General features: G+C 46.9%; 1 protein-coding gene across 6 annotated transcripts in view; it reads left to right on the forward strand.

Moving 5' to 3' along the window:
* Nucleotides 1-24,075, forward strand: part of MTUS2 (microtubule associated scaffold protein 2) — a 1,049,445-nt gene that overhangs the window by 326,979 nt on the left and 698,391 nt on the right. Inside the window, exon 3 of one of the 6 annotated variants that reach the window (XM_063951742.1) lies at nucleotides 4,496-4,555. The exons of the other annotated variants lie outside the window; for them this stretch is intronic. The gene's annotated coding sequence lies outside the window, so the exon portion shown is untranslated. The remainder of the gene's footprint in view (nucleotides 1-4,495; nucleotides 4,556-24,075) is intronic. 6 annotated transcript variants of the gene reach the window in all.

Below are 24,075 nucleotides of genomic sequence, written 5' to 3' on the forward strand. Positions count from 1 at the left end.
TGCTGAGCCGTGAGAGGACGAGGGGATAACACTTACACAGATGGCGGGGATAGACTGAGTCGCAGGAGGACAAGGGGACAACGCTGACACTGAAGGCGGGAGAAGGAGGGGATAGGCTGAGCCGCGGCTGATGCTGGAAGTGAGGGAGGAGAGGAGCCGGTGATACAGCGCTGACACGATACAAACAAAGAGCTCCTCTCTCTCTCTCTCTCTCTCGGGTGTGGTTCATCAAATCGACAGTATCTAGGTCGACAATATTTAGGTCGACCACTATAGGTCGACAGTCACTAGGTCGACATGGATGGAAGGTCGACAGGGTTTCTAGGTTGACATGTGCTAGGTTGACAGGTCTAAAGGTCGACATGAGGAAATTTTTTTTTTTGGTGTCGTTTTCTTCGTAGAGTGACCGGGATCCCAAATTAGTGCACCGCGTCCCCTCGCATGGTGCCTTCGCTCCGCTGCCGCTTCGCTCGGCACACTTTACCGTTCCAATCGTAGTCCACGTGGATCGTTAAGTATGAAAAAATAAAAAAAAATTGAAAATCTCATGTCGACCTTTAGACCTGTCGACCTAGCACATGTCGACCTAGAAACCCTGTCGACCTTCCATCCATGTCGACCTAGTGACTGTCGACCTATAGTGGTCGACCTAAACATTGTCGACCTAGATACTGTCGATCTTCAGACCGGATCCCCCCTCTCTCTCTCTCTCTCTCTCTCTCTCTCTCTCTCTCTCTGTCTCTCTCTATATATATATATATATAATCGTTCAGCTGCGCTAATTGATCAGCGGGCAGGGGTGGTTTCAAGGCTCCTCTGCTCACCGTTAAATGTTTGAATGCTTGCCTCCCGCCCCGAAGGGGCGTGGCTTCATGTGGAGTGGGCGTGCCCTGACGGGAGCTCCGCTGATGTCATTAAAGGGGGTCTCGCAGGAAGACCCCAGGCGCCGCTATTCCACTCACTGTACTAGGTAGAGTGCTGCAGCGTGACTGGGTGCAAGGGAACGGCGGGTCCCTGCAGGCATCCTGGGCCCCGTAGCAGCCGCTTCCTCTGCACCTATGGTAGTTACACCACTGCACACAACTCCCAAAGTCCGACTATGATGGGCTTCATATAACAACCGCCGTTCCCATAAGAAGTACTTTCGGGCCTTGGATGCCGTCAGGACTTACTTGCAGAATAAGGGAGTCTATGCAGAAACTTGGTGAGCACACAATGAATGGGCTGAGGTGGGAAACAGAATAATACAGGGCTGTAGGCAAATGAACACTTATATGTAACAGCTGTGTGCAAGGTGAGGAGTTAGGCGGGCTGAAACAAGGAGTAACAAGATAACCTACAGTAGGCACAGGTCAGAGCAAGGGATATAGACCAGGCCCTACAACAGGGGAGGACAAAGAGTACACTGTACAGGGCACCAAGGTTCGGGGGGCCCCAAGGATAAGGGACACAAAAAAAAGGGCTACAGTTCCAATATTGCTTATTAAATTGTTTGCTCCAATTGCTCAATTCAACTAATTAAACAATTACTAGTGTGTGTGTGTGTGTGTGTGTTTATATATATATATATATATATATATATATATATTTATACGTGTGTATCTAAGCAAGAAAAAAAGCCATTTGTTTCCCCAGCACCCTGAATGATTACCGTAACCAGATTTAAATTCCACATAATAATAGAATTCAGAGATCTTCGTTACACATATTTGCATATTTGATATCACTAAGCTAATTGAGCATCTACCAATATATATGTTTTACGTGTGTATCTATCCTGATGACGATTTACTAAAAATTGGAACTTTGATTATTCACCTGGCTGGTGTTTGAGCCTTATTGACAAGCCGGGAGTGCTGCACGCTGTTAAATATATCTATCTATAAACATATATAAATATATATATGTATGTATGTATGTATGTATGTATGTATGTGCATATATATGTGCACATTTTATCTATCTATAACTACCAATTTTTTAAAGCAACCCTCTGCTTTAAAAGGGAGTCGTCAATGGGGGTTCCGGTCCTCACCCAGATCTATAAACTAACCCTAATGCCTTAACCCTAAAGGGCAGACTGGATGGGCCATATAAATCTTATTTGCCGTAAAATTCTAAGTTTCTATGTATATGGTGTATTGCAAGAAAATATCTGCAAATCCAACAGTATACTTGCACTTACAGAATGAAAACATCTCCCCTAATTGAAGTCAGCCCTATGAATAGAGGTTATGTGATCCCTGTGCAGCAGTCGCAGAAAGGGTTAATCTGTGCAGTTTGTCACTCAAATTACATTGTTGCTATTTTATTATTGCAGACCCTGAGCTAGAAGCTGTAACCCACTGATCAGCTGCAATAATTACTCTTCTACATAATACAGCCAACACTTTTATATTCCTGTATAGTGGATGTCATTCTCAGTATATGTCACTGAAAGCTGTGCCATACCAATTATGTAATACTGTATACTGGATTTAAGTCTCAGTATATGTCACTGACAGCTGCACAGTATCAGGGCCGTAACTAGGTATGTGCACTGTGTGCCTTGCACACAGCGCAGGATGACCTGGGGTGCAACCAGCAGCCCCCACAATCTATATTTGACAGGTCCCTGAATGTCAGCCCTGCCTTCCCTCTCCCCCAAGCCGGAGCTTACAGTGCAGCTGTGGGCAGTATTGGCCGACCCCCCCTCCTCCCTCTTGGTACGCTGAGCCGTGAGCATTAACGCCCGAACCCCCTCCCTCCGTCGTGGTACACTGAGCCGCAAGCATTAATGCCCGAACCCCCCTTCCTCCCTCGTGGTAATGCTGAGCCGTGTGTAATGGCCGACCCCCCCCCCCCCTCCTCGTGGCAGCAATGCCTGACCCCCCACCCGCAGGATCTTTCAGCAGCGATGGGCACCTGGCCCCTCTGTGTGCAGACTGATCTCTGCTGCAGTGCCCGCCCTGTGTAAGCTGACATCCGCCTGCTCCCCCGGCTGCTGCAGTCTGAACTTGAAGGGACATAAGGTCAGCTTAGCAATCAGCACAGCATGGGAGAGGAGGGAATAAGGGAAGGTGGGCAGGTACAGGCGCAAATGCATGATATCTGGGGGGGGGGGGGGGGTTTATAGATATATTGTAATGTGTAAAAGGAGACTCTACCTGCCTAATGTGTAAATGGGGACTCTTCCTGCAGTACTGTGTAAAAGGTGGCTCAACCTACCATACTATGTAAAATGTGACTTTACCTGCCGATATGTGTAAAAAGGTGACTCTACCTGGCGTAATCTGTGACAGGGGCTCTACCTGGCGTAATGTGTGACAGGGGCTCTACCTGGCGTAATGTGTGACATGGGCTCTACCTGGTGTAATGTGTAACAGGGGCTCTACCTGGTGTAATGTGTGACAGGGGCTCTACCTGGTGTAATGTGTGACAGGGGCTCTACCTGACGTAAAGTGTGACAGGGGCTCTACCTGGTGTAATGTGTGACAGGGGCTCTACCTGGCGTAATGTGTGACAGGGGCTCTACCTGGCGTAATGTGAGATGCGCTCTACCTGGCGTAATATGCGACGGGGTTCTACCTGGCGTAATTTGCGACATGGGCTCTACCTGGCGTAATGTGCGACAGGGGCTCTACCTGGCATAATGTGCGACAGGGGCTCTACCTGGCGTAATGTGTGACAGGGGCTCTACCTGGCGTAATGTGCGACAGGACCTCTACCTGGCGTAATGTGCGACAGGACCTCTACCTGGCGTAATGTGCGACAGGGCCTCTACCTGGCGTAATGTGTGACAGGGACTCTACCTGGCATAATGTGCGACAGGGGATCTACCTGGCGTAATGTGTGACAGGGGATCTACCTGGCATAATGTGCGACAGGGGATCTACCTGGCGTAATGTGCGACAGGCGCTCTACCTGGCGTAATGTGTAACAGGGACTCTACCTGGCATAATGTGCGACAGGGGATATACCTGGCATAATGTGCGACAGGGGATCTACCTGGCGTAATGTGTGACAGGCGCTCTACCTGGCGTAATGTGTGACAGGCTCTTCCTGGCGTAATGTGTGTAAGTGGTGCTACTGTGCGACGTAATTTGAATAATGGAGACTACTGTACAGCGTAATTTGAATTGGTATTATTTTGTGGCCACGCTCCTTCCCCATGAAGCCACACCCCTATATGTTTGTTGCACGTACTGGCCCTATTTTAAGTATGGGGTACTTGTGTAATCCTTTGTAAAGCATGTCATTCTCAGTATATGTCACTGACAGCTGCACCACGGCACTTCTGTATACTGGATGTGATTCTCTGTATACAGTATTACAGAAGTACTCCCTATATTATATTGTGGTTACTGCGATGCTCTCTTGTCCTTTATGGTCGTAACGGCAATGTACTCTGCATTATGTGTCGGCCACTACAATGCTCTCTGTATTATCTGACCATCATTGCAATACTCTCTGTACTATCTGGCTGTAACTGTGATGTTCTCTATATCATTTAAAGGTCACTGAGATGTTCCCTGTATTATATGGTGGTCACTGATGGTCTCTGCTTTATATGGTGGTCAGTATAATATTCTCTGAATTATATGGTAGTCACTATAATATTTTCTGCATTATCTAGCAGTCACTGCAATGCGCTCCGCAGGCCCAGCGACCGGGGGGGCAAAGGGGACACCGAGGTTCAGGGGGCCCCAAGGATAAGGTGCACAAAAAAATGGGACCGCACCTCCTAATAATGCTTTCAAGTAAGAAAAGAATTAACAGGCCCCCAAACCCCTCCCGCCTCCTTTTACCCTGTCACTTAGTCCAGTCTTAGAGGTCCTTGCTGTATTGCCGTCGTTACACATGTCGCTGCGCTGCCGCTTCCCTGTATGTCCGTGACACCACCACCGAAGAGCCGGGCAGCCCAGCATGCAAACCGCCCACCGGGCTCACTGAGGGCGGGATGTATTAATATACATCGCCGCCCCTCGCAGCGATGCTAATCGCATATGTACTAACATATGCGATGAGCATCGCAATGCGGTGACAGTGGCCCCCCGCAATACCTGTCAGATGGTGTGCGGGGGGTCTCTGTGGGGTCCGCCAAACCCAGCCCCGGAAGGTGACGTGGGCTGGGAGTCCCCGGGCTCCTCCTCCTCCCTCTGCAGCCGGAAGCAGAAATGGCTGTGCTGCGGGGGAGAAGGAGCTGGAGGATCGGTGCCTGCTGCCTGGACACAGATGAGGGATGGGTCGGCGGGTGCGGCGCTGGGCGGCGGGTACAAAAGAAGCCCATAGGCTTCTATAGGATGGCGATACCCTTGGTGGCGAAAATACAGTACACAGGAAAATGCATTTTCCCTTTAGTACATCCTGCCCTGACAGTCTGTGTCAAAGGCTCCACACAGAAGCCGCCCACAACCTCACTGCTGTCCAACTCCGCTCCCTACAGACAAGAGACACCCTGTGGTGAGCCCCTTTCCGGCCATGTTAGAGACAAGACAAGCTGAAATATCCAAATGCAGAAACAAGGTGGTGGATGCTGGCAAGCAGAATCTGGCAGAGTTTTTGCAGGACAGACGACAGCAGGGCAGAAGCTAGAACCAGCAATGCACTGAAGCCCTGACTGTGCTTTACCTGTTCAGGGAGCCAATCAGAACCGCAGAACAGATACAGACCCCTTGCAATTAATTACACTGCAGCTGAGTAGTTGCACTTACAGAGATAGGCCCCTTACAATGGCTTACACTGCAGCTAAGTAGCAGCACAAAGAAAGTGTCCTGGCTGCTTAGTAACAGCCGGACCAACAGGCAGTGCGGCCGCAGAGTTGTCTAACAACCGGCTGGACCTGTGAGCCGCTGCAGCGGCTCATAACAAATATGAATATAAAATAATTAATTGCCTACAACATACCTCCCAACTTTTGAGAAGTAGAAAGAAGGACTCTTCTGCCGTGTAGTCGCGCCTGGCCCGAAAAAGGGTGTGTGGCCTCAGAAAAAGGGTGTGGCCTCATGGGAAAGAGCAGGGAGTGACAGAGCCTACCAACTGCCCCCCCTTCCCCCACCGCAGGACACTGATGGGACTGTCCCACGAAAAATTGGGACAGTTGGGAGGTATGCTACAATATTCTGTTGTAAATGCTCACACAGCCAAGTATTCATTGTGCATGTACAAGTAATACCCCCCTCTGGAGATGCAATGAAAGTACACTTGGACGCATCCAATTCACTTTTATGGAGGTGCATTTTTTACAGTTCACACCACTAGGCCTATCCAGGTGCAGCTCATCGGCTGTCAGTGAACTGACCCTTTGGGGGGTAAATTTTGCAGTTGTTTGCATTTAATTATTTTCTATATAGAAAAATAAACTTATTTTTTTTTGGGGGGGGGTCAAGACACTGGGTCTGATTCATTACTAATTGCAAATGTGAGATTGCACACTGTGAGCAATTATCATCAGACTGCAGATGCGCTGTGAACGCATTTCGTGTGCACGAAGGGCAAAATGCGTTCGCCTTGCGTATGCAGCCTAATTGTAAAGTGAACACATTTTGATTTACAGGTAGTGACTGTTTGTGGGTGGTAACATGGCATTTGTGGGGAGTGGTTGTGAATACGCAGGCGTGTCATTGCCGTTTTCAAGGCGTGTATTTGACATCATCTGCAAATGCCTAGATCAAAAACATGGTGCCCAGTGTGACAGCATTCTCATTGATACGAGTATGCTGGGGTCAGCAGCAAGTGTCGATGGTGTCATTTTTTTGCGTGTGCATTATGATTCTGCTAATGCCTGTGCAGATTGCAAATATATCAGGGGGGCGTCTTTTATCCTTTCTGGCTCTTCACATGCGATTCTATCTCACCCTCAGTAGCGATCCATATTGAATCAGTCCCAATAGTCTCTTGTGTATGAGATGCTCGTTTTTCCCTATGATACAGTAAGACACCTCGCTTCTTATTGATGATGGCAGGGAGGCCTGGAGAATTCATTTCATAAATTGATCTGATTTTTGCAATGCAGAATTCATTTATTTCTTCAGACATTTCCATATATGAATTTGTAAAAAGTCCAAGGAAAACAATATAACTAAATACTGTACTGCCAGAAAGCGGCAGATATCCCAAATCCAACAGGATCAGTCTATAAATGTAAATCTGACCTTCAGAACCTGCGGGAATGGTAAGGTGCCATATCCAACCTAACACAGCCTTTTGATTAATGTAAGCCAATGTTCTTTTTACAATAAGAGAGAGAGAAAAAAAGAAAACGGAAACAATATGCTCACTTTAATTAAAACCATTGGAAACGTTCCAGCACTTGTAAATTAGTGAAGGATATAAATAATCACTCAGAAACAGGCATTTTTTTCTTTCTAGCCAAAAGGAATTGAGACAGTTTATCAACTGAAGCAGAGTTGTTTACTTAGGCAATTATGTCCTACAGAGTGTTAACGCAAGTAGTGTAATGGACCAATTCATCTAAAACTAAGAGGAATAATTAATTTGAATGTCTTGTGTATATTTCTTTTACTATTAATTATTTCATTATATATCAATAAGTTGTTTGTATGAAATGATGTGTTTTAGAGGTAAACACATGGCAGCAAATTGTCTGCAACGCTATTCAATACACAAAAAGCCAATCAGAAGAGGTTACATGGTGTTGCTGATCGTCTTCATCGTCATGGCGTATTACTGCACCTGCCCTCTAGTTCTCACAAGAGATACAGGGCGGGATGTACTAAGCTCTCCTGCCGTGGAATCTCCCCTCTCTGCGCTCCCGAGTGCCTTCTCTACGGTAACCGATCTTCTCCTGAACTGGCTGGCGCTGCCCTTCGCTCCCCGTAGGTTCCGCACCGAGGGCAGGAGTAATATTGGCGCCCGGGAGGAGAGAGTTCTGGTATCCCACAGTGTGCGCATGACACAGCCTTCTATTCTCCTGCGCATGACACTGTGAGACGCTGGAACTCTCTCCTTCCGGGCGCCATTATTACTCCTGCCCTCGGTGCGGAAACTACGGGGAGCAAAAGGTAGCGCAGGCCAGTTCGGGAGAACAGCGGTTACCGCGGAGAAGGCACCTGGGAGCGCAGAGAAAGGGAGATTCCGCAGCGGGAGAGCTTAGTACATCCCGCTCACACTTCCTAAATGGGACATATGAGGATGGGCCCATGTCTAATCGGGTCATCATTATTATGTGAATTAGCTCTTAATTTACTTGGCCCACACCCTACCATCAAGTGATTGACATGCTAAAATTATATAGTTACTCGTGCATTACGGTAATATTTATTTAACACACACACGCACACGCACACCCACACACACACACACACACACACACACACACACACACACACACACACACACACACACATATGTCCAACTCTAAATGAGCCCTAAAAGATATATAGATAGATAGATAGACAGACAGACAGACAGACAGACAGAGGGGCAGATGTATTAAGTCGGGAGAAGTGCTAAAGTAGTGATAAGTGGAAGGTGATAACACAACAGCCAGTCAGCTCCAAACTGCCATTTTTCAAACGTGTAATGATTGGCTGGTGCATTATCGCCATCTATTTATCACTTCTCCAAACTTAATACATCTGCCGCGATGTCTAAACCTCTGCGCTCTGCAAATTATATATATATTATTTTTTTTTTAAATAATATTTTATTGGACATCTGCATAAAACATACATAACAGTGTATAGTAGGGTATCGTAATGATATTAGATCAACATGGTACATTACAGAAATAAACATCACTGGTCAGGCAAAGGTAAGAAAGGTTACTAAGCAATTTTTAAGTATTTTCTTTTGTTTTAAAATTTCCTAAAAAGGAGGATGACCCAGGGTAAGCAGTTCAAGATTATACCATGTAGTGTGTTTTATAGCTTGTCGAAGAGGGGTCTTAATGACGTCATCGAGCATCTGCACGTAAGGAAGCCAGATATCAAAGAATTTTTCAATTTTACATTCTTTATCAATCAACATTTCAAGCTACTCCATATGGAATAAGTACGATAATCTCGGTAACAACAAAGCCTGAGACAATGAATCAGTAGCTATCCATTGCGACAGGATAGTCTTTTTGCCAGCAGCTGCTATTTTAGTTAACAGCATGCGCTGGCCAAGTGACAATTTAGGTGTGTAAGATTGGCAGTGCATGTCCCATATAGCCCAATCTGGAGAGGCCACCATGGCAATGTGTAGTTTATCTTTAATAAAGGTTTGTATCAAGCCCCAAAACTTACTGACTTCAGGACAGCTTCACAAACAGTGATAGATATCTGCTCCAGGTGCACCACATTTAAAGCATTTAGAATCAGGAGCTGTGCCTAGTTGGAATCGTAATTTCGGTGTAATATAGGAACGGTGTAAGATTTGGTAGTTCATCTCAGCGTATGATGCTGATATGAGAGTTTTGTTGATTCTATTAAACGCGGCAAGCATGGCAGAGGTGGTGATAGTCGGGAAGTCTAACGCCCATTTGGCCATTCCTGACTGGGTGTTCTCCCAGTCTATGGTTTTCTTGAGAAATGTATAGAGGAAAGCTGTGGAGTGGTGCCCCCTAGGTGTTGCTTGTAAAACGACATCTAGGTTGTTAGACTTGTCTTCTGCTGTCATTGTGGCTATTGATTTATGGAGATAGCTAAGAATCTGAAAATATACGAATAGTGGGATTGAGAGTTGTGGAAATCTCTCACAAAGGGAAGTGTATGTGCATATCTGATAAGTGTCTCGACAAATCAACTGGTATGATAATCTGACGCCTTGGGTTGACAAGGCTGCCAACGTGGTTCGTATAGTTGTCCTACGGAAATCTGGATTATGTGATAGGGGGAGGAAGGTGGTGTTGTAGCTAGAGATGCCCATCCTAGAACGAGCTTGTCTCCATGCCATGCAAGTAGACGTTAGTAGAATGTTGTTTTGTATCTGAGGAGGAAAGGAGGACGGACGTGTGTGTAGTAAGTTAACTAGTGGGGTCTCAGAACAAAAGGCCTGCTCCAAGCCGGTGTTAGCAAAGACTTTCGTCTCATGTATCCAATCAACAGCGTAACGATAATTTGCGGCTTGCATATAGCTTCTGAGGCAGGGTAGGTTAACACCACCTAACGTTTGCGATTGGCATAACTTAAATAGTGAGATTCTAGGTTTTTATGTGCCCAGATAAATTCACTAAAGGCCCTATTGAGAGTTTTCAAGTCCGTCTCAGATATCAATAAAGGTAACATCTGAATGGGATATAATAATCTCGGGAAGGTGATCATTTTGATCAATTGGCATCTTGCTAGGTAGGAGAGGGGTAGGTGCTTCCATGCCTGGAAGTCAGCTAGAGTGCGTGCAATAACTCGCGGGAAGTTACATCTATATAAATCAACCGGGCTAATGGATATTTGGAGCCCTAAATATGTGATCGTCTGGTTTGCCCATCTAAAGGGGAATTGATCATTCCATTTGTGAGTTGCACGAGGATGTAGGGCTAAAGCTTCAGTTTTTAATTTGTTGATCTTAAACCCAGAGATTGATTCAAGAATCGTCAGTAGGGATAATAGACTGGGAAATGCAGCCTGGGGGTTCGAAAAGTACAGCAGTAAATCGTCAGCATAAGCCGTAACCTTAAGGTCGTGGTTACCTATTTTAATCCCACTCCAGTTGGTATTTAGGTGACAGTGTCTAATGAGTGGGTCTAAAGCAAGGTCAAATAGAAGCGGGGATAGTGGACATCCTTGTCTCGTGCCTCTGTGCAGCATGAAAGTGTCCGTATTCATTCCGTTCACCGTGAGGAATGCGGCTGGGGAAGCATATATGGTGCGGAAGAATTTGACAAAATCAGCTCCAAATCTCTGCCAGTGAAGTACTCTCAGCAGGTGCGACCATGACACACGGTCAAATGCTTTATCAGCATTGCAGCTTACCAGCAGAGACGTCCCTCCCGGCGATTGGGCTGAAGTGGTCAATGCTGCTATCAGTTGTCTAATATTATGTACTGAAGTTCTCCCCTTTACGAAGCCAGTCTGGGATGCATGTAGTATCGTGGGTAGTATGAGTTGCAGTCTGTTTCCCATAAGAGCAGTGAGGATCTTAAAGTCCTGATTCAGAAGGGATATTGGGCGATACGATTGAACTAGGGTGGGGTCTTTCCACGGCTTCGGTAGTACTATCACACGAGCCTGATTAAAAGTAGGAGGGATAACATTTCCAGATAGGATAGAATTAATTAAAGACAGGAGGGGGGGGGGGTGACATGGGGGTAGCAACAGTTTATAATACTCTGCACTTAATCCGTCTGGGCCCGGGAATTGCTTCACTACTGTCAATAATTCTAGGTCAGTGACCGGTTCCATGAGGGAAGTCCTGTCATCTTCAGTCAGTGTAGGGGATCCAGCCGAGCGAAGGAAAGCCATACCTCCAACGGGGTCGTCCGCTGGGGCTGTGTATAACTCCTTATAATAAGTCAAAAAGGAGTTGGCAATAACTGCCGGGTCAGAGGACAGGTGAGGGCCAGTATGCAGGGACAATATATTTGGGGTGGGGCGCTGGCTGTGAACCACATTTGCTAGGAGTTTGCCCGCTTTGTTACCCCATTTAAAGTATCTGTGTTTTTGAAAATACAGGGCGTATTGGGCCCTTTCTGTGCAGAGTGTCATAGAGGTGTTTTGTTTCAATATAAATTCTACGGTTATCGTCTGTTGGTGAGGATAACAGCTGTGCATATGAGTTAGTAAGTGCTAGGCCCAAATCACGATATCATTGATTAAGGTTCTTACGCTTATTCGCAACATAGGCAATAACGTAGCCCCTCATCACCGGCTTGGAGGCAGACCAGAAAAGGTTTATATCATCCACGTGTTGTGCATTGTCCTTAGTGTAGTGTATGAAATTAGTCTCCAAGTAGGCCTTAAATTCAGGAGATGTGTACAAATAAGAGGGAAATCTCCAATTAAAGGAGGTTGTTTTGGGGGACTGTAGTTCAAGTGTGAACCACGTGGGCGCGTGGTCAGAGATGGCTATATTTTCTACTTTGGAGTCGTCCACCCTAGAGAGCAGAGTATCAGAGAGCAGCCAGTAATCTATCCGAGTGGAGGTGGCGTGTGGGTGCGAATAGAACGTATACTCCCGGCCGACAGGATGCTGGTGTCGCCAAGAGTCTACCAGGTTAAGTGAGGACGATAGAAATTGTAACGAGGCTGGTGCAGAATAGGTCCGTCCACTAGATGTATATGATCTAAGGTCGGATGAACTGTAGAATTAAAATCTCCCCCAACTATCAGCCTACCTTCAGCCCACTCCTGAAGTCGGACATAAATATCCGAAAAGAAGGCATTGTGTTCTGAATTGGGTGCATAGAGGGTCACAAGGGTATAAAGTTCCCCTTCTAATTGTAGTTTTATGAACAAAAACCATCCCTCTTCGTCAGTATGGGTATCTAATATGGTATATCTGAGAGATTTGTGAAATATAACTACCACACCCCTTTTTTTTTTTAAGTAAATGAGGTTGATTTGTAGTCGCGAAACCAACTGTCCTTCAGGACATTAGGATCTCCTGATTTCCAGTGTGTCTCTTGCAACATCGCAATGTCTGGCCGTAGGTGCTTAAGATGTTGTAATATTTTCCTACGCTTAATCGGAATATTTAAGCCCTCTACGTTCCAGGTGAGGAACTTTGGATTTGTCTTAGACTCCGAGGATACAGCCATGACAAACTAAAAATCAACCAATGCCTGTCCTAACGGACACATAAAACATTAATAAAATAATTCCCCCTATCCCAGCGAGTAGGGAGACCCAACTATTGAGAAGAATAATAAACCTATACCATGTGATCAGTTGTAAAAGCTGTTGTACACAATATGTAGCAGTATGTCCATTTTCCAATAACTTTTTTTGAACCCAGAAAAGTGGTCCAAAGAACACTTCGTGAACCATTAACGGATTACCATCCAGATAGAAAGGAAGGGGAAGAAAGGGGGTTAGGAATAAGAGAAGAGGGAAAGGAGAAAAGAGAAAGGGTTGAAATACCCAAGAACAGTCTATTTCAAAAATATGCAGTGCAGCAATAGTCATAGCAGTAAAGTAATTTGCAATTAACCATACATTACCAAACATGGTATCAACTCTGAGTCCATGAGAAACACAGTATTAGTCCTTGTCTCTAGAGGCTGGTGAGGACGGACATCGTAACGATTCTGCAAATGTCTTGGCCGCCGAAGACATTTGAACAAGTACGTTTCTCCATTGTGTTGAGCACGGAGCTTTGCTGGATAAAGCAGGGCAAAACGGATTCCCTCTTCGAACAGGATTTTACAAGCGGGGGAGAATTCCCTTCTTCTCATGGCCACATTATATGAAAAATCTTGGAACAGGAGTAACTTATCGCCGTGATAGGCGAGGCCCTGCGCTTTGCGGTACGCTTCCATCACCTTGATCTTATCCGTATAGTTAAGGAATTTAAATATAACTGGCCGGGGTCTGCGGCTGTCTGCCTGGAAGTCAGGACCTATACGGTGTGCTCGCTCAACCATCATGGATTCGCCTTCCATCAAACAGCCCAGTTCAGTCGGCAACCAGGTAGAGACCAGGGACAACAACTCCCTAGGCTTAACACATTCTGGTAGGCCAATGAAACGGAGATTATTTTGACGATTACGATTTTCTAAGTCCTCAAGCTTCTCCTGTATCGCAGAAATAGCGGACGCTTGAGAATCGACGACAGAGCGGGTCGCAGTCAGATCGTCTTCCAGATTTGAGACACGTTCGGCCTCGTCTAGCCGGGAGCTATGCTCTTTTAGCTGCGTCATGGTGGAGTTAATAGCGTCTTTTAGACCAGCAAGTTTCTTATCTAGCAGCGGCGAGAGTATATCAGAGATTTCCAGCGCCCTGGCCACCATGTCCACCGTATATCGAGAAGGGTCCATCACGCCGTCCAAGACATTGGCGTTAGGTGAGGGAGGTGGAGAACTTGCGTGCGTGGAGGCCGAGGCCCTGGTGTCCTTGGCTTTTGCCGGAGCAGATCCGCGACCACCCCGTTGGGGCTTCGCCACGTATTTATCCATGATAATAAAAAGGTGTTGCGTCACAGCAAGAAAGTAGGTGATATCAGTTATCCTGCCCTGCAGGGAGTAGTGAATCAGTTGAGTTATAAGTGCGCAACCACAGTAGGTGATAGAACGGTGCACCAAGTGACAGCCTCTGATAGCACCAGCCTTCAGCAACCCCCCGGTGAATGAATGGGATCCAGCGGCCTCTCGACCCTCCCTGTCGGTAGAGACGTCGTCACAGAGAGAGGCTAGACGCCCTTTGCAGGTGTCTGCGTGTACAGAGTTGTCCACTCCCCAATAACAGAGGAGGGTAAACCAGCGGAGCTGCGGCCACTTATGGATGCCTGCGGCCTGTGAAAACAATCAGGGCAGTACTCAGGTAGCAGGGCTAAAGTATGGGAGCAGTGTGCAGCCGGTAATATGAGGGGTCTGGTCTCCGGCGGCACCAAACAGCAGGAGCCCAGCCAGAGGGACAGGATCAAGCAGAGGCCTCAGATGCTGCGGGGGGGCCTGTACGGTGCTCACACTCTTCCCCAGGTGGTGCTCTCCCCGCAGGCAGAGCTCCGGTCCGTTGCTTGGCAAAGCCCGCTGCTGCGGGCCAAGGCACAAGATTGCAGGGAGCCGTCTGCGGACACTGGTACCGCCAGTCCTGGGTCACAAGGAAGGCGGGGAAGGAGGGGAGCGGGGCGCCCGGCCACTCGCAATATGGCGGCCGCGGGCAGCAGTTGCCACAGTTGGCGCACGAGATCCGGGGAAGGAGGCGGTGGGGAGCCGGGAAGGTGATGTCCTCTTGCCAACCTCTATCTCCGCTGGGCCTCGAGGTATTTTGCGGGCTTGGGGCGCAGTTTACACCCCACTAATGAGTTGTAATATAGCGGGGGGACGTAGAGCTGAGTTAAAATGCGGCCATACAGTAGGTCCGCCCACCAGAAGTGCAAATTATATTTTTTAACAAGAGTACAAGACAATGAAAGACCAGTAAGGAATGGAACATGCTTTAAAACAGTAACTGCAATCAAAACAAAGCTTTGCAAAACTGGGACTTCCCCACCAGAATCAGGATCATTTGCAAACCGTACTGCTTTCTCCTACTGTTCTTGCAGATTCCACTAGGTGCTGTTGTCTTAACCTCAGTTGCTGCTTGTCAGAATCCCATAATCTTGGGGTCCTGTTTGGAAAACATACAGTGTATGTACTGTTCCCCACTTGGAAAACCACACCACCCCCAGTGTTAAATCAATAGCATTTATATTTAATAAATAGGCCCATATTTCCCAATGAAAACTAAAATTTAATTATTAGTCCCCACATTTAATACACTAATAGCCCCTAAAATAAATTAATTGCCCCACCATGGCCATATTGAAGTAATACCCCTACTCGCAAGCAGAGCCGGCCTTAGGCATAGGCAAACTAGGCAATTGCATAGGGCATTTGGTATGCTTAGGGGCACCAGCAGCTTCTGCTGATTAAAATGATATGCGGCATGCCTATATTCTGTGTGTGACTGCGGCAGTATCTGCATACGAAATGCTACGTTGCAGTGTATTCCTGGAAATCACTGTAATGTAGCATTTCGTATGCAGATACAGCCACAGTCGCACACAGAATATAGGCATGCTGCATATCATTTTAATCAGCAGAAGCTGCTTGTGCAACCTAGCCACATAGCAATGCAAATAAGATGCATTTTCATAAACAAAAGGCGCCCGACGTCAGCAGAGCTGCCAGCTGACTCATGCCAGGCATATCCTGCAGAACTAGTGGCGGTGCTAGGGGGCACCAGCCAAAATCTTGCCTAGGGCATCATAGTGGTTAGGGCCGGCTCTGCTCGCAAGCCACCTCATTGCATTAATACACTCCACCCTTCCTATAATACCATAATACCTGGCCAATGTAGCATGAATAACTCCTATTAGCCATCACATAACATAATACCCATTACACCAGTTCCCACATGATATTAATAATCCACCCCAAAACACTTACCAGAATACTCTGAACAGGAGAGAAGCAGATGGGATAGGAAAGGGGTGTAATGGATCAAGGGGCACAGCTCTTACATTAAGCTCCCAGAAAATAACTCCATCTCATCCTCTGGGTCCTCTCTTTATAGTAAATATAAAAATAAATACAAGGAGCATAAAACAGAATAAATTCCACAGCCCTGGGCGGCTACCCTATTCACCTGTATGTGAGTCCTGGAAGGGGAACAGGCAAATTAAATAAAGTCCTGTTGGTTGACTTGAATTCCCCTCACTCCACGGGTTAGATTTACTAAAGCTTTAAAAACAGACAAGGGCAGATGTTGCCCATAGCAACCAATCAGATTATGTCTTTTATATTCTAGAATCCAATATAGAAATTATAACTAAAATCTGATTGGTTGCTTTGGGAAACAGCTCCACTTTTCATTTTTAGAAATTTACCCCCTCATGCGCATTAATTATCTGGAAATTCAGAAGACCTCAAATAGCAAAACTGTCATGGTCTGCAGCTGCATAAGGGCCCAACAGATCCTGTGCTACTCCAGGTATTGCTCTCCTCTGCAGTCTCTGTGATACGCAGACTGCATGTCAGCTGACCCCCTCAAGGGATCTGGAGTTGCAAAATGCCATGGATGTATTCCAGCCTCCCAGTGTTCCAAAATAAATTTGTGCTTGGCGGGGAAGGAGATTGTTGTACTCCCTTTATCTCTGAGCTGGAAGATCAGAGCGCACCCAACAAGGTACATGAGGGGAAGGTGGAACAATTTTGCCTTGAGTCTGCAAAGATTGTTGTGCCCTTGACCATACCTCCCAACTGTCCCGATTTTCGAGGGATAGTTCCTTTTTTTGGAACGGTCCTGCTGTCCCATCCGCAGTTTTGCAGTGTCCCACGGTGGGGGGCAGTTGGAAGGCTCCTGTCACTCACAGTGAATAGACACTGTGCGGCATGCGCACAGCGTCTATTCACTGGAGACAGAGGGATTATGTGACCTTTGATTTAAGCCACGCCCCCTTTTCGGACACACGCGCAAGAGTCCCACTCCTCCAATTTAAAATGTTGAGAGGTACAGTATGTCTTGACTAGAACTATACATTGGGGCTGTACCATGTGACTGGCAGTGGGCTACAAGATGGAGAAGATTTTCTTGTTGGCATACATTATATAAGTACGCTCACTAATTTGTTATGCGACTGAGCCATCCCAAATTATACCCCTGCACTAGGCGTTTTATTTCTACTTACAGCAGAAAAATAAATGACGTTATTAATAGTTAAAATCGCTAATATTTTATGAAACAGCTGTCTAATGCATCCATTTATAGTGGACAGCACAGGCTGAAGTCCATTGCAAATAAGTTAATGCGGTGTTAATTTCAGCATTCAGATTGTACCAGCTGTAAATGTCCAAACCTCCATCTGCAGCGTGATTATGAGAATACAGTCTCAGCACAGCACAGTTCAATTTAAATGTGCTGATGTGTGTATGTTTTCTTGCAGCGTTATCAATATATAATAGCATATGCATTGCAGCATGCAAAGACTTAATAACCTGTCTGGCCACCCAAAAACCCAACATAATGGAGGGAACAGCGAGCCTAAAATTACAGCTGTTATATTCTCAGTAACTATGAATAGCATTCACTAAAATCTAAATATTTCTGCAGCTGTTTAAGACAGAAGTTCCCAAACTGTGTTCCTAGGATCCTGGGGTGCTGCGCGGCTCTTGCACGGGTGCCTCGGGTTGCTTGTCTAGGATCAGTACGAGATCCCAGCGGTCGGGATCCCGGTGGTCAGGAGACCAACACCAGTAGCCCGACAGCTGGGATCCCGGTGGCGAGCGCATTGTGTCCCCTCACGGGCTTGCTGCGCTCGCCACGCTTCGGGCCCGGTGGCGACCTTCGGGTCGCCACAGGTTTTTGTTCCCTTCCGGGTGGTGGCGTGGACCACCACCCAAGAGGGGTAACCAGCCGGCATTCAGGACTCCGACCGCCGGTATTTCAGCTGGTGTCGGGATTCCGGCTTCGGTATCCTGATCGCCGGGATCCCGACAGGCGGTCAATTGAGTGTCTCTCCTAGGACCAAATCAAATTATACAGATGGGTTCACGGTTATCTTGACTAGTTTGCTGCGCCTAGGCACAACATGATATATTAGCATAAACCCTTCATCTATTGTTCTCAACTGCAATACAATACAGAGAACAATACAACAGGGGATTAATTCATTACAGCAGGGGATTAAGTCCGACTGGCCAGTCGCAGTTAATCCTATTAAAGGTCAAGATAAATGTGGACCCATCTGTATATGGTCAGTCGCAGTTAATCCTATTAAAGGTCAAGATAAATGTGGACCCATCTGTATATGGTCAAAGTGATAGACAAAACCAGTGCTAGTGGCTGCCAGTCATAAAACGTGGACAATCAGAAGCACAACTGTACATCACCACATACCTGGCCCTAAGGATGATAGTTAGGCACAATTTATTTAATTTATTTATTTATTTTAAATTGCTATTACTCTAGGTCGCCGTGATGCAAGAAAGTTTGGGAACCACTGGTTTTAAGATATTTCAGATAAGGGTTTGAATCAAGGTGAGACACTTTTCCATTGGTCACCTCTCCCACATGCTGGCCACTTCTCCCATGCAGTACATGATAATGGGCTTGATGGTGTGGTTCACCATCATGGCCTCTCGCATGAGTAGCAATGCCAGGAATCTTGACTTGAAGTGGTGGTGGTAGTGGGGGGGGGAGGGGCGTGGAATCGTGATGACATGAATTGTACATCATACTGCACCCCTCCCACCTGGAATTCCCACAGGACTGATCTCCTGGAGTCCTGTCTGCAAAAGTGGACCAGTATCTGTATGTTACTTACCTCATTCCCACACATAATGGTCAGCAAACTTCCAACGGTTTTCTCTAGGAAAGCTCATTAATAAATATAAATGTTGCAATCAACCAAGAATGTTTATTGTGAAAACTAGCAACGTTTTGGATCAATAGGATCCTTTACCAAGCTGTATCCTAATCTGAAACATTGCTACTTGACGTATCGCAACTGTCTTCTTTTTTGCATATTCTAAGAGGCTTGCTGCACGCTGCGCTATACTCTGCTGTTTGACTGTGTCCAGACTTCACTAAGTGACTGTGCAGTATAGTGACAGTGTATATAGAGGCACGCTGCGCTATACTCTGCTGTTTAGGCTGTGCTGTGTCCAGACTTCACTAAATGACTGTGCAGTTTAGTCACAGTGTATATAGAGGCATGCTGCGCTATACTCTGCTGTTTAGGCTGTGCTGTGTCCAGACTCCAGACTTCACTAAGTGACTGTGCAGTATAGTGACAGTGTATATAGCATACCTCCCAACTTCCAGGAGGGAGGAAGCGGGACTAACTTAAAAAAGGGGGCGTGACCTAAATAAAGGGGTGCATGGCTTCACGGTAATGCCACGATCGTGAGCCATGCCGCCATTTTCCATCATTATGGGGGCATGGCCAGCCTCCACTGCCTCCTCCCCCACAGCACAGCCAGTTGTCCTTCCGGCTGCAGGGGGTAAGAGGAGAAGCCGAGGGACTCCCTGCACACGTCACTTCCCAGGTCTGAAAGGTGATGGAGACCACTGGAGACCCCTACAGACCACACCACCAACATCACGGGGGGCTCTGTCACCGCATTGCAATATTAATCGCATATGTTAGTACATATGCGATTAGCATTGCTGTGGTGGGCGGCGATGTATTTTAATACATCCTGCCCAGTGTATATATTGGCACGCTGTGCTATACTCTGCTGTTTAGGCTGTGTTGTGCCCAGACTCCAGACTTAACTAAGTGCATGTGCAGTATAGTGACAGTGTATATAGGGGAACGCTGCACTATACTCTGCTGTTTAGGCTGTGCTGTGCCCAGATTTAACTAAGTGCATGTGCAGTATAGTGACAGTGTATATAAGGGAACGCTGCACTATACTCTGCTGTTTGTGCTGTGATGTGCCCAGATTTAACTAAGTGCATGTGCAGTATAGTGACAGTGTATATAGGGGAACGCTGCACTATACTCTGTTGTTTAGGCTGTGCTGTGCTGTGTCCAGACTCCAGACTTCACTAAGTGCATGTGTAGTATAGTGACAGTGTATATAGGGGCACGGTGCGTTATACTCTGCTGTTTAGGCTGTGCTGTGCCCAGACTCCAGACTTCACTAAGTGCATGTGTAGTATAGTGACAGTGTATATAGGGGCACGGTGTGTTATACTCTGCTGTTTAGGCTGTGCTGTACTGTGTCCAGACTCCAGACTTCACTAAGTGCATGTGTAGTATAGTGACAGTGTATATAGGGGCACGGTGCGTTATACTCTGCTGTTTAGGCTGTGCTGTGCTGTGCCCAGACTCCAGACTTCACTAAGTGCATGTGCAGTATAGTGACAGTGCTTAAAGTGGTCCTGGAGAGGTGGTGGAACTTACACCCCCACACCCCCACACACACACACACACACACACACACACACACACACACACACACACACACACACACCCAAATGGAACTGACGGAACGCAGTTCCACCCCGTTCCGGCTCACTTTAACCCCTAGTGACAGTGCATATAGGGGCATGCTGAGCTATACTCTGCTGTTTAGGCTGTGTTGTGCCCAGACTCCAGACTTAACTAAGTGCATGTGCAGTATAGTGACAGTGTATATAGGGAAACGCTGCACTATACTCTGCTGTTTAGGCTGTGCTGTTCTGTGCCCAGATTTAACTAAGTGCATGTGCAGTATAGTGACAGTGTTTAAAGTGGTCCTGGAGAGGTGGTGGAACTTACACTCCCACACACACACACACACACACACACACACACACACACACCCAAATGGAACTGACGGAACGCAGTTCCACCCCGTTCCGGCTCACTTTAACTCCTAGTGACAGTGCATATAGGGGCATGCTGAGCTATACTCTGCTGTTTAGGCTGTGCTGTGTCCAGACTCCAGAGACTCCAGGTGTAAAAATAGAAAAATAAAATATATATATTATATCTATTGTTTTTGTATTGGATGGTTGGTGCGCTTATAAAGGAATCAATAACCTTCTCATTATTGATTGGAGATAGTCCTTCCAAAAAATTGTTTTGCGGTGGCCCAAACAAAGCAAGTACTACGGCCACAAAAGCCGCAATATTTGATTACTATTCCTGTGTCACAACTGAGGGCCTGAGCTGACGGGAGGCAGCCTCAGTTGTAGGGGCTGAGATGTACCGGAACCTGGGAGGTTGTATCAGACCCCTGGACATGTAAGTAACATGAATAATAACTGCCCGAAGGCGTGACCACGACAACTTGGATAAAAGTCAATGATGTTTATTATGACAACTCCGCAACACAGCAGCAGTAAAAGAAAACGTAAAAGTCAGCAAAGAATAAATACAGTTCCTGGGTACTACAGGATGGCAGGAGCCACAGGGCACTGGTAGTGTGAGATAGTTCTTATGATCTTCTAGATGGAAAGTCCTTACCAGGCCCGACTGTAGCAATGGAGATAACCCAGGATTGTGCCAGCTGGTGTTCCAGGAAAAGCTGGGTTGCTGAAGATAAAACAGCTGCTGTGGATACTGGCTGGAACCAGACTGTTGTTAGCACGGAGTGGATACTGGCTGGAACCAGTTAAATAATAAATGAACTTGGGAGCGATGAAATATGAACTGAAATGTAGAACTTGAGAGCGGAGAAATAATAATACCGGTGGAGAGTGGTAAAGTGTAGAAAGGACACCGGCCCTTTAAGGGAAGCTGTACTCTGCTGGAAGCTGAGCTGGAAGCAGGTAATGTTGTAGCTGGAAACAGATGAATCCACTATGGATTGGAGAGTCAGGCTACACCGCAGGTGGAATGCTGGTGCGGGTCTCTATGGTGGAAGTCTTGAGACAGGAGCTGGAACCTGGAAGACAATCACAGGAGAGAGACAAACAGGAACTAGGTTTGACAACCAAAGCACTGACGCCTTCCTTGCTCAGGCACAGTGTATTTATACCTGCAGCAAGGAAGGGATTGGCTAGGCAATTATGCAGATTATCAATACTGAGAACAGATTGGTGGAAATGATCAGCTGACAGAATCCAAGATGGCTGCGCCCATGCAGACACTTGGAGGGAAGTTTGGTTTGTAATCCATGTGGTAATGAAAACAGTAATGGCGGCGCCGGCCACCGGAGACAGGAGGCGCCAGGCTGACAGATGCACATCCAACCACGCGGACACAGCGGAGGCCGCGGCTGACGTAATCGCCACTCAGACACTCTGCATGCAGAAGTTCAGGGACGGCGGCGGAGGCCGCGGGAGACGCCATGCCAGGTGTAATATGGCGTTTACTGTGACAGCGTCCCAGAGTGACAGGAGAGGATACAGGAATGTACACATCAGGATAACAGATGGGATCCGGTCCTGGAGCGCTGAGCCAGCCTTAGGAGGCATCTGATGGATAAGAAATGGCGTCCAGATACCCGGATCGTGACAGCACCCCCCCCTTTAGGAGTGGCCCCAGGACACTTCTTTGGCTTTTGAGGAAACTTGGAATGGAATCTCCGGACCAAGGCAGGAGCATGGACATCAGAAGCATTGGTCCATGAACGTTCCTCAGGACCATAACCCTTCCAGTCAATAAGATATTGTAGTTGACCGTAACGGTGACGTGAGTCCAGGATCTTGGCCACTTCATACTCAACGCCTCGTTGAGTTTGGACTTTCGGAGTTGGAGGAAGTGAGGAATGAAACCGATTCAAGATCAGCGGTTTCAACAGGGAAACATGGAATGTCCTGGGTATTTTTAAGAAGGGAGGCAACTGGAGTCTGTAAGCAACAGGATTGATGACTTGTTCAATCTTGAAAGGACCGATATAGCGAGGTGCAAACTTCATACTGGGAACTCTTAACCTCAAATTCTTCGTGGCTAACCATACCCGATCACCCACCTTGAGAGCAGGAACTGCTCGACGCTTCTTATCTGCAAACTTCTTGTACCTGAACGATGCCTTGAGCAGAGCTGATCGTACGCTCTTCCAGATATTGGCAAACTGATGCAAGGTGATATCCACTGCGGGAACAGAAGTTGCTGGAAGCGGTTGGAACTCAGGGACTTTAGGGTGGAATCCAAAGTTAGTGAAGAATGGTGTTGAAGCAGATGAAGAATGATACTGGTTGTTATGACAGAACTCGGCCCAGGGAAGTAATTGAACCCAGTCATCTTGAGAGGAGGACACATAGATGCGGAGGAAGGCCTCCAAGTCCTGATTCACCCTCTCGGTTTGACCATTGGTCTGAGGATGGTAAGCCGTGGAAAACTTTAGCTTGACTTGGAGGACTTGACATAAACTTCGCCAGAATTTGGCTGTGAATTGAACTCCTCGATCTGAGATAATTTCTTCAGGAAGACCGTGGAGTCGGAAGATCTCTTGTATGAATACTTGAGCCAACTTGGAAGCTGACGGAAGACCGGTGAGAGGAATGAAGTGTGCCATCTTGGTGAACCGGTCAACTACCACCCAGATGGTATTGAACTTGTTGCACATGGGTAAGTCTGTAATGAAATCCATCGACAAGTGGGTCCATGGTCGACGGGGAACGGATAGTGGAACCAGTTGCCCCGCAGGCGACTGGCGGGATACTTTATGTTGGGCACACTTTGGGCAAGATGCAATAAACTCCAAGACGTCCTTTTTCAGAGTTGGCCACCAATAGGACCTAGAGATAAACTCCAGGGTTTTTTGGATACCTGTATGTCCGGCAAAACGGGAAGCATGGGCCCAATGCATGAGCTTCTTCCTTAGCATCGGCTTCACAAAACTTTTCCCTGATGGGGGCGTAGAGTCCATCCCTACCGTGGAGAATGCCAACGGATTTATAATAGGATGCTTGTCTGAAGACTCTGACTCATTTTCTTGCTCCCATGAGCGGGAAAGGGCATCGGCCTTGCGATTCTGAGAGCCCGGACAGAACTGGAGTTTAAAGTCGAACCTGGAAAAGAAAAGTGCCCATCTGGCCTGACGAGGGTTGAGACATTGTGCGCCCTTCAGGTATA

This window comes from Pseudophryne corroboree, chromosome 2 (assembly GCF_028390025.1).
Source record: "Pseudophryne corroboree isolate aPseCor3 chromosome 2, aPseCor3.hap2, whole genome shotgun sequence".
Lineage (NCBI taxonomy): Eukaryota > Metazoa > Chordata > Amphibia > Anura > Myobatrachidae > Pseudophryne > Pseudophryne corroboree.